Genomic DNA, 11,228 nt, shown 5'->3' on the forward strand with positions numbered 1-11,228 from the left:
TGAAACCATGACTCTGGAGAAATTGAAAATCAATAAGATTAACCCCTGCACCACTGTCAACAAATACCTTTAACTCAAAATTTCCCAAGTCTAGCGCCACCATGGCAGGCAGGAGAAATTGGGTATTGCAGGTAGGATACGAATATGACTGCTCTGACTCCCCATTCATGCTACCGAGCGTAATGGAGTTTTTTTTTCCCTTGAATGAATCCCCTAATTGTTTTTCATTACCAGTTAGCGGTTTAATAAAGGGACATACATTAATGAAATTACCTTTATTACCACAGAAGAAACACAGTCGATTCTGCTTCCTAAAATTCATATAATCAGAGCAAGAAGTAATCTGACCTAATTGCATAGGCTCCCTCTAGCCCCGGATTCAAGTGTCACAGAACCCCAAGGGTCAGGAGGGGCTGATTCACCACCAGACAGCACCCTCTGCCCGCGGGGAACTTTGCACCTCTCCCTAAGACGTCTATCAATCCTTACGGCCAAAGACATGGCCGCCTCCAAAGAACCTGGGTTTTCATGAAAAGAAAGGGCATCTTTTAATCTCTCAGATAGCCCCTGACAGAACTGACTGCGGAGTGCAGGGTCATTCCATTCCGAGTCAGTCGCTCACCTTCTAAATTCAGCACAATAGGACTCCCTGGCACAAACTGCGCAACCTAGATTCAGCCATTGAGACTCGGTCTGGGTCATCATAAATCAGACCCAGGGCTCCGATAAATTCATCCACCGACCGGAGGGACTGTGAACCGGTCGGCAGAGAAAAAGCCCAAGACTGAGCATCGCCCTTTAGCAGAGAGATAATCATCCCTACCTTTTGGTTTTCATCTCCAGATTAAATTGGCCGCAGACGAAAGTACAATTTGCAGGATTCCCTGAACCGAACAAAGTTATCACTTCCCCCGGAAAACCTATCAGGGAGAGTGACCTTAGGTTCAAGGCTGGACTGACTCCCACCAGCGGAGCCATGCAGCAGAAAATTCTGACACAGTGCAACTGAATTACGGAGGTCAGCTACCTCCCAAGTTAATTCCTGCATGCGATCAGCCAAAGCATCCATTTTGCACGGGACAAGGGAAAATAAAATGACGGTAGTGGCAGGTTATAATGTCACGATAGGTAGGGAAGGGAACAGAAAACTGAAAGACAAACTAAACAACAGACTAGAACCCACAAGCTAGGGAAAAACAAGGTCACCTCCTAGCAATCCCTGACACACTTTCCCTAGGCTGCTAAGCCCATGTGCATACTTCAATGGTAGACATACACATGTCCCCGTGCCTAAGACTATAACACACTAAACAGACCCTTAGAAATAGGGAAAAAGGGTAAGAGACACCCAGCGCCTTCTACCACCGAAGGCGCTAGCGTCCCCACTAGAGGCCTAGACCAAACAGAAACCAAAAGGGAAAAGAGAAGGGAAAAGACTTATCTGATACGAGAAGGAGCAGACAATCCACCAAGCATCCAAAGCTTACACAAGGTAGAACTATAACCTGCAAATGCTATAGGGAAAAAGGGAGGTACAAATCGCTTCACTAATCACCAAAAGAACACCACCTGGGAGAAGGTGGAACTGTGCTCAACCCCACAACAAACAAAATATCAGATTGAGTCACTTGCAGCAATTCTGACAGATCTCCTCAAACCACCCACAGGGCAGGGCGTGACAATAGTGTTTAGACAAGGAGAGCTGTTTCCCCATCTCACATGCCACCCCATTAGAAGTTGTCATCCTTAGCAACCCTAACAACCCCATACAAACTCATCCTGGGCATAGCGCTATCAGGGCACACCAGCATTGGGCCTGGTTGACCTGTGAGATGGAGAAACAGTCACCATTGTCTAAATACTGTGTATATGAATACTGATTCATTAGCATTGTCATTCTGTTCTTTAACCACTATATGTTGCTGTTTCTTAACATAGCTAACATAGTGCAAGTGTTTGAATATTCATAGGAGGTGGGGCTGGTGAGTCTGGAGAAGAACCAGGAAGCTGCCTCTGCCTCCATCTTGAGAGGAACAGAGAAGGACTGTGTGGTACAGAATCCGGTCACATCCAGGCGTTAGGGAGTCCTGGAGTGATCGGAGTTGCTGCTGAAGGAGGCTGATCCCAGTCCAAGTCCTAGGGTCCGTCCAGAGGAAGAGGATAGTTTCCAGGAAGGCTGTTAGGAGCTTTAGAAAAAAAACGCTATCTTCTCTGTCGGGCCGCATGTGTGCTGAAGTAACTTACTGCTCTCCATGTTAACAACATCATCGGATGAAAAAGATACCAGTAAGACAGCTCATGCACGCACCTCAATATAGGATTGGCGTCTAAATACTAGAGACTGAGATCAAACCTGCCGGTAGTTAGTTAGTGTTGCTGAGAGGCAGACTACCAAGAATTGCTGCTTGTTTATCACAAGGACTTGTCAGTTAAAGTTTTGGTTCGCTCCGGAGATCAGAGAGGACTTCACCATAATCTCCAGTTACCCCAGCGTGTTTATCGGGAGTGATATATTTTAGGCACGTGCCACATTTCAGTTTTGGGGAAAGGGAGGGGGATATTACTGTATAGTCTGGTAAGATTGTAAGCTGTTGTGTCGCACTGCGGGCTAGCCTGTATCTCACACACACATGATTGTTTCTGTTCTTCAGGTTTCAGGTTTTCCAGCAACCATCGGAGGTCCGGTCTGTGCGATACAGGGGTCTCAGCCTCCAGGCTGAGTGTATGTAATCTGATTTTATGTTCACTGCATTTGGGAGTGTGTTTGATATCCTGTTATAGTAAAGAGCCTGTTTTACAAAAGCTGGTGTCAGTGCCGCTTTCATTGTTCGTGACTTCGCTGTATCCTGGGAAGCCCACCCCAGTACACGGCTTACAGACTTTCGCAGAGTGATAGGCTCAGAAGCACTGGGGACATCAGGCACATCTAATGGGGGAGGAGCTGCTGACTTCTCAACACTTTCTGTGGGTGGCAAACTTGCCACGGCCGGAGCCTCTGTGGGTACCGGGCAGGGACAACCAACCATTCCTCCTCCTCTAAGCGGATTTCCTCTGTACTCTGAGCAGGAGGAGGCATCTCCTCCATGCACACAGGCTCATCAACATGTTACAGTGCAAGTTTCGTGAGGGCCCCCCAGTCTCTATTGGCTCTACCTCAAAGACCGGGATGGCGAGGTCTACCCTCCTCTTCACCGTGTAAGAGACCGCCTCCCACCGCCCATCCAACTTCCCAGACGGCCATTTGGCTTTGACCATAACTCGATCACCCAGGGCATACCCATCCCTCTGCATTTGGGAGTGTGTTTGATATCCTGTTATAGTAAAGAGCCTGTTTTACAAAAGCTGGTGTCAGTGCCGCTTTCATTGTTCGTGACTTCGCTGTATCCTGGGAAGCCCACCCCAGTACACGGCTTACAGACTTTCGCAGAGTGATAGGCTCAGAAGCACTGGGGACATCAGGCACATCTAATGGGGGAGGAGCTGCTGACTTCTCAACACTTTCTGTGGGTGGCAAACTTGCCACGGCCGGAGCCTCTGTGGGTACCGGGCAGGGACAACCAACCATTCCTCCTCCTCTAAGCGGATTTCCTCTGTACTCTGAGCAGGAGGAGGCATCTCCTCCATGCACACAGGCTCATCAACATGTTACAGTGCAAGTTTCGTGAGGGCCCCCCAGTCTCTATTGGCTCTACCTCAAAGACCGGGATGGCGAGGTCTACCCTCCTCTTCACCGTGTAAGAGACCGCCTCCCACCGCCCATCCAACTTCCCAGACGGCCATTTGGCTTTGACCATAACTCGATCACCCAGGGCATACCCATCCCTCTGCACTGGTCTTGGGTTAGGGTGTACCACTTGTCCCAGGCACCCTTCCCCCCCCCCCACAACATTGTGTATCTCTCTCAAACTGCGGCGGTGATCTTGCACCTGTGGTGGCTCCATCGGATCGGGCATGTGGAGGTCTTCAATATCGCGTCCGGCTCTCCCAAACATAAGCATACGTGGTGAGTATCCGGTAGTACTGTGTACCCTGTTGTTATAGGCCCACATCAGTTCAGGTAGGTATTCGGGCCACCAAGCCTTTTGGCTGTCCTCCAGAGTCCGCAGCATCTAGAGCAAGGTGCGGTTGAAATGATCGCATGCCCCGTTTCTCTGGGGGTGATACGGGGTGGTGCGGGAACATTCGATCCCATACAGCTGGTACAGTTCATTCATTAGAGTAACCTGAAAACATGCCCCCTGGTCTGAATGTATCTTCGGTGGACACCCGACTCTGCCGTCTGGTCTCTGGTGGGTACAGCCACCTCATACTATGTGAAATGATCTGTCATAAGAAAACAGTACAAGTGTCCCGAGGTAGAGTACCCAATCTGTACATAAGCGATCATAAAAAGCTCTAGGGGCACTGAGGTCTGGATGGAGTGGACAGGAGCCCACTGTTCAGTACTCTTACTCAGCCTGCAGGGTCGACATTTAAAGGGGTTGTCCGGAATCAAAGTTTTTTTTTTTGTTTTTTTAAGTGTACTCACTGTTAACAGGTGATTCTTCTAGGTCCCCCCTTTACACTGCGTGCAGAATTATTAGGCAAATGAGTATTTTGACCACATCATCCTCTTTATGCATGTTATCTTACTCCAAGCTGTATAGGCTCGAAAGCCTACTACCAATTAAGCATATTAGGTGATGTGCATCTCTGTAATGAGAAGGGGTGTGGTCTAATGACATCAACACCCTATATTAGGTGTGCATAATTATTAGGTAACTTCCTTTCCTTTGGCAAAATGGGTCAAAAGAAGGACTTGACAGGCACAGAAAAGTCAAAAATAGTGAGATATCTTGCAGAGGGATGCAGCACTCTTAAAATTGCAAAGCTTCTGAAGCGTGATCATCGAACAATCAAGCGTTTCATTCAAAATAGTCAACAGGGTCGCAAGAAGCGTGTGGAAAAACCAAGGCGCAAAATAACTGCCCATGAACTGAGAAAAGTCAAGCGTGCAGCTGCCAAGATGCCACTTGCCACCAGTTTGGCCATATTTCAGAGCTGCAACATCACTGGAGTGCCCAAAAGCACAAGGTGTGCAATACTCAGAGACATGGCCAAGGTAAGAAAGGCTGAAAGACGACCACCACTGAACAAGACACACAAGCTGAAACGTCAAGACTGGGCCAAGAAATATCTCAAAACTGATTTTTCTAAGGTTTTATGGACTGATGAAATGAGAGTGAGTCTTGATGGGCCAGATGGATGGGCCCGTGGCTGGATTGGTAAAGGGCAGAGAGCTCCAGTCCGACTCAGACGCCAGCAAGGTGGAGGTGGAGTACTGGTTTGGGCTGGTATCATCAAAGATGAGCTTGTGGGGCCTTTTCGGGTTGAGGATGGAGTCAAGCTCAACTCCCAGTCCTACTGCCAGTTTCTGGAAGACACCTTCTTCAAGCAGTGGTACAGGAAAAAGTCTGCATCCTTCAAGAAAAACATGATTTTCATGCAGGACAATGCTCCATCACACGCGTCCAAGTACTCCACAGCGTGGCTGGCAAGAAAGGGTATAAAAGAAGAAAATCTAATGACATGGCCTCCTTGTTCACCTGATCTGAACCCCATTGAGAACCTGTGGTCCATCATCAAATGTGAGATTTACAAGGAGGGAAAACAGTACACCTCTCTGAACAGTGTCTGGGAGGCTGTGGTTGCTGCTGCACGCAATGTTGATGGTGAACAGATCAAAACACTGACAGAATCCATGGATGGCAGGCTTTTGAGTGTCCTTGCAAAGAAAGGTGGCTATATTGGTCACTGATTTGTTTTTGTTTTTGAATGTCAGAAATGTATATTTGTGAATGTTGAGATGTTATATTGGTTTCACTGGTAAAAATAAATAATTGAAATGGGTATATATTTGTTTTTTGTTAAGTTGCCTAATAATTATGCACAGTAATAGTCACCTGCACACACAGATATCCCCCTAAAATAGCTAAAACTAAAAACAAACTAAAAACTACTTCCAAAAATATTCAGCTTTGATATTAATGAGTTTTTTGGGTTCATTGAGAACATGGTTGTTGTTCAATAATAAAATTAATCCTCAAAAATACAACTTGCCTAATAATTCTGCACTCCCTGTATGTTTTAAGGTATTTTCGCCATTTCTACACAGCTCCAACGGTCCCCCACACACTGTTTACATCTCTGTTTATTTTTGTCTAACTTCCTGCCGCTCTGCACTGTGGGTTTTCCAGCACAGTGCGGCATCACGTGCTATTAGACGACTCTCATCTCCGCTGTGATTCCGCCCCCTCATTGTTATTCCGCCTCCTGCCGCACATCGCCACATCCTCCATGCATCCGCCCCCTTTGAATCATATTCCACCTCCTGCTGCACATTGTCCTCCCCCTTATTAAAGCCCCTAAACTCCTCCTGGCTCAGTCCTTTGAAACGTGATAAGGTCCGAGTATTTCTTCTATCTCCAGCCTGCCATCCCATTTGCCTGCATTGGAGGTGTTTACTATGCTAATTCGCATAGTTCCCTTGCCTACTTCATTGTGAACAACACGCCCTGCCCAGAGCTCCTCATCGGCACTCTGAGTCGGACTGGAGGGGCAAGGCATTTCGCGATCTGTTGCCACGGAGGTACCGCCCCTCCGAGCGCTCTGCATAATGCCTGCGGCTGATGGTGATGTCACTGGGCTCCCTGCGAAGCGGAAGAAGCGGCTTCACTCTGCAGAAGGGACCCGGTACGGTACTGAATGTGAGAAAAGACTCAATTCCAGCTGAGAATTTGTGTAATGAATACGGGGCATCAGAAAAGTATGGGAAAGGTAGGACAGTCCTGTAGGAGATATTTATGTCCTTGTTAAACAATTAAACCAATGTCCCCAACCCCGGACAACCCCTTTAAAACATGCCTCGGCCACCATGTCTACCAGATCTGGACAGTATACCAGCCGTTGGAGCCACTTGAACGTTTTGAGCTCCCGAAATGGGCGCCCCTCTCATGGGCTTACTGGGCGGCCTCCAGTCCCAATGACATGGGGATAACAATCTGTTGCCGATACTGCAGCTCTGACTGTAAGTATATGGTCCGACACAGGAGTCCCTGGGTAACAGTCAGCTTATCCCACTGCCTCAACAACTTTTGGCCCTCTGGAGTCAGACGGGCCCGCTCTTCTGGCCGAGGCCAGATCTTGGTCCGGACCCATTCTTTCACTTTCCACAAGTCCGGGCAGCCATTCTGGACTCTCTCCCAATCAGCCAACATTTTTCCCAGCACCATGGATATCCCGGACCCCACGTCCTGGAACATGGGTTATCGACCAAGGTCAGGAGTTTCAGTGTCCTCTAGCTCCTCATCGGCACTCTGAGTCGACTACCCTACAGGGACTCGGGAGAGTGCATCGGCGTTGCCTTTCTCCCTACCTGACCGGAACTTGATGCAGTATTGGAACTTAGAAAGGCGAGCTAACCACCTCTGCTCAAGCGCACCGAGCTTGTCATTCTCCAGATGTGCTAACGGGTTGTTGTCCGTCATCACGGTCACCTCTGCACCTGTCAGGTACTCTGTGAACCTTTCGGTTATGGCCCACACCAGTGCCAGTAATTCCAATTTAAAGGTGCCATAGTTGTCAGGGTTGCGCTCTGACTTCCTCAGAGACCGGCTGCCATAGGCAATGACTCTCTCACGTCCATCCTGGACTTGGGATAACACGGCTCCCAGACCATGTAGACTTCTGTCAGTGTACAGCAGGAATGGGGTGTCGAACCGTGCATAAGCCAGAATAGGGGCACTGGTCAGCTCCTCCTTCACTGCTTCAAAGGCCTTTTGTTGCCGGGGTCCCCACTCAATGGTACAATTCATTGGGCCCCCTGCAGTGCCCACTAAATGACCAAATTTGGGTATAAACCTCCTGTAGTAGCCAGCCAGTCCCACGAATGCCTGTAAATCTCGTAGTGTACGCGACAGGGGCCACTTCTGGATGGCCTCTACCCTGCTGTCTAAACAGTTGGCACGTCTTGGGCTTGATCTTGAGCCCATGGTCTCGCAGCCATCCTAGGACCTGTCGCAGATTCTGGAGGTGATCCTCAAAGGAGGCCCCAAACACTACTATGTCGTCCAGGTATATTAATACCGACTTAAAGTTGAGATCCCCAGACAGTGCTCCATCAACCGCTGGAATGTTCCTGGGGCATTGGACAGGCCAAATGGCATACGGTTGAACTCGTAGTGTCCCATAGGTAGGACGAAGGCCGTCTTCTCTTTGTCCTTCTTGGCCACCGGTACCTGCCAATGCCCACTGGCCAGGTCAAGAGTCGAGAAGAACTTTGCATGACTCAGGTAGGACAACGGCTCCTCAATCCGCGGATGGGGGTAGGCATCCCAGACGGTCTGGCCATTCAGCTTCCAATAATCAACACAAAACCGGAGACTCCCATCTTTCTTCTGCACCGACTGCTGGAGCAGCCCAAGGACTTTGACTCTCCTGGATCACCCGGTTTTCCAACATGCTGGCCACCATATACTTCACCTCCTGGTACATTTTAGGTGGGATTTGCCGGTAATGTTTCCTGATCGGTGCAGCATCGCCGGTGGGGATTTCGTGTTCAATGGCGGAAGCACACCCGAAGTCCTCATCATGTCTCGAGAATGCCTCCTGAAATTCCCAAAGGGTGTCTTCCAGCAACTTCTGTTCTCCTGGAGTTAGGGTCTTGCAGTCCACCCCCATCCGGGCCATGATCACTAGACCATTCCACTCCGCTGTCGGGGTCTCCCTTCGATGGACCTCTACAGCATAGGCCCAAGCTAATCTCCTATCTGGCTGTAGTGTGAAGCTCCTTCGTCGAGGGATATCCCCTTCGGACACATAAACTTTGGCCAGCAAGGAACTCCCAGGAACAGTTAACTCGCAGTCTTCAACATTGAGGCAGCGTACAGTCACACATCCATCCTTCACAATAGCGAGGACCAGGGCTACCAGTGGGCAAGTCTGCATTTCCTCTTGGCAAGCGGGCTCGATCAGGACCTCCAGTCCATTCAATTGTCATCCATCCCCCAGCTGCAGCATCAATATTTGTTCTTGTCGAGGTGGGATCTTCACCAGGGTCCTCCGCTGCACCTTCACGTGTCCAATGGGCCGACCGGACATGTTGCTCTTTTGCAGACTACAGCTCCTCACTCCTTACCATCTGCTGTAGAACCTTCTGGGTCGGCCCATGTGTGGTGGCCCGTTGCCAATACTTCAGTCCTGCTTTGGCATAGAGTTGATGGTCTAGGTCTCTCAGCACGTTCATACCTAGCGTCACGTCCATCCCTCTCCGGGATGAATCGTCCACCAGCACGACCCCCTTCTTGCCGACGTCTTGCCCAAACAGTCATACCTGCATCCAGACTATCCCTCGGACGTCCATCTCTCTGTTATTGGCAGCTGTCAGCCTGATGATGCTCCCGTCTTCCGGCTCCATCATATGTCCAAAGTGTATAAGGGTGCACCCCAACCATGTATCAACTAGGCAGTGTACCTTCTGGCCTTCCAACTCGGCTTCCATGACGTGGCTGCTGACATACAGGTCATGTTCCTCACGCATAGGGCTTAGCTTCTGATGTACAGTAACAGGACGCCCAGCTACTGCGGCGGTCGGAAGTTTAACGTCGGCTCAGACTTCATCTGTTCTGGGCACTCTCTTGCCATATGGCCTTACTATCAATATCAATAAGCCCTGCAGAGGAGCCCTCTTTTGACGAGCCCCCCACCTGAGTTATCCTGGGTGGAGTAGCACGGGGTGCTGAGGTCATTTCCGTTGGCCGGGGTGATCCTGCCTTCATTTGGGACACTTCCAGCTAAAGTTCTCTCAATTCTGTCCGCAGGGCCTGGACCACATCCTTTAAGGACTCTGAGTCTTCAGATGCAGACCGACCTCCTGTAGCATGGGTAATACTCACTACTCTCGCCACCACAGGCATGTGCTCTTCCTCTCTCTCCATGGCGGCTAGGTAGACGCTGTAGAATGTCATGTTGGGCGTCGTCCTGGTCATCTCTTGCAATTTGTCCTGTAAGAACTTGTTGGAGAGCCCCATTATGAACTGGTCTCATAGTAGCCGATCCACCTCTCGGAAGGCTCCCATGGCCTCTGAGTCTCACCGCTGTATTTCACTTAACGTCTCCTGTAGGGCATTGGAGTACTGCATCAGGGTCTCGCCCTCTCGCTGTGGTCGGTTGAAGAAGTGGCTCTGCAACTGCACTACTTTCGTTTTCCTCCACCCCCCCCCCCCATCATGGGCTCTCTCCAGCAGGGAGAATAGGGTGTCTCTCTCGGATTCGGACATCACTGTCCGTCTGACGTCACCCTCTAGAGCCCCCAATGCAACCTCTGCCCGCAGCTCAGGGGTCAGGTTACACATTCTAACAGCACTTTGCACCTTTTCAGTCCAGTCCTGCAACGTCATGTTTTTACCATCAAATTTTAGCAGATGATGCAACAGCGCCCCCACAGGAATGTAGCCTACTGGGGCGGGCATGGCGGGGGCAAGCTGTATCAGCTGTGTTGAGGCAAATTGGCCTTGCACTGGCGCACCCTGAGATGGGTCCTGGACCAGTGCCATTGGTGCCGGGGGAAGGTCTCCCGCCACCTTTCCGTCCATAATGGTCGCTGTAGCCTGCCGACTATGCCAAGATGTAAGCCATGTACCAGGGTGGGCTGCCCAGGATACAGCGAAGTTACAAACAAGGAAAACAACTCCACCACCAGCTTTTGCCAAAACAGAATTGTACTTAAACGTGGTAATGAACACAACCACAAATGCTGGGAACATACAATAAATTTACATACACCCAGCCCGAAGGCTGAGACCTTTGTGCTGCACAGCGTGGCGCCCTCCGATGGATGCAGGAGGAAAGCATAGTAATTTACCTACTGGCGGGCACAACTAAACTGCCACACCTTACCTGTTATTACCCTAAAAACACAAGAATAACTGTATGGGTGTGTGGTACGGGCTAGTCTGCGGTGCAGCACAACAGCTTAGGCCTCTTTCACACTTGCGTTGTCCGGCTCCGTCGTGTACTCCATTTGCCGGAAGTGCCCGCCGGATCTGTAACACCGCAAGTGAACAGAAAGCATTTGAAGACTGATCCGTCTTCAAAATGCGTTCAGTGTTACTATGGCACCCAGGACGCTATTAACCACTTCCCATCTGGGCCCTTTGCCCCCTTCCTGACCAGGCCAAATTTAGCAAAAC

This window comes from Bufo bufo, chromosome 8 (genome assembly GCF_905171765.1).
Source record: "Bufo bufo chromosome 8, aBufBuf1.1, whole genome shotgun sequence".
Taxonomy (NCBI): domain Eukaryota; kingdom Metazoa; phylum Chordata; class Amphibia; order Anura; family Bufonidae; genus Bufo; species Bufo bufo.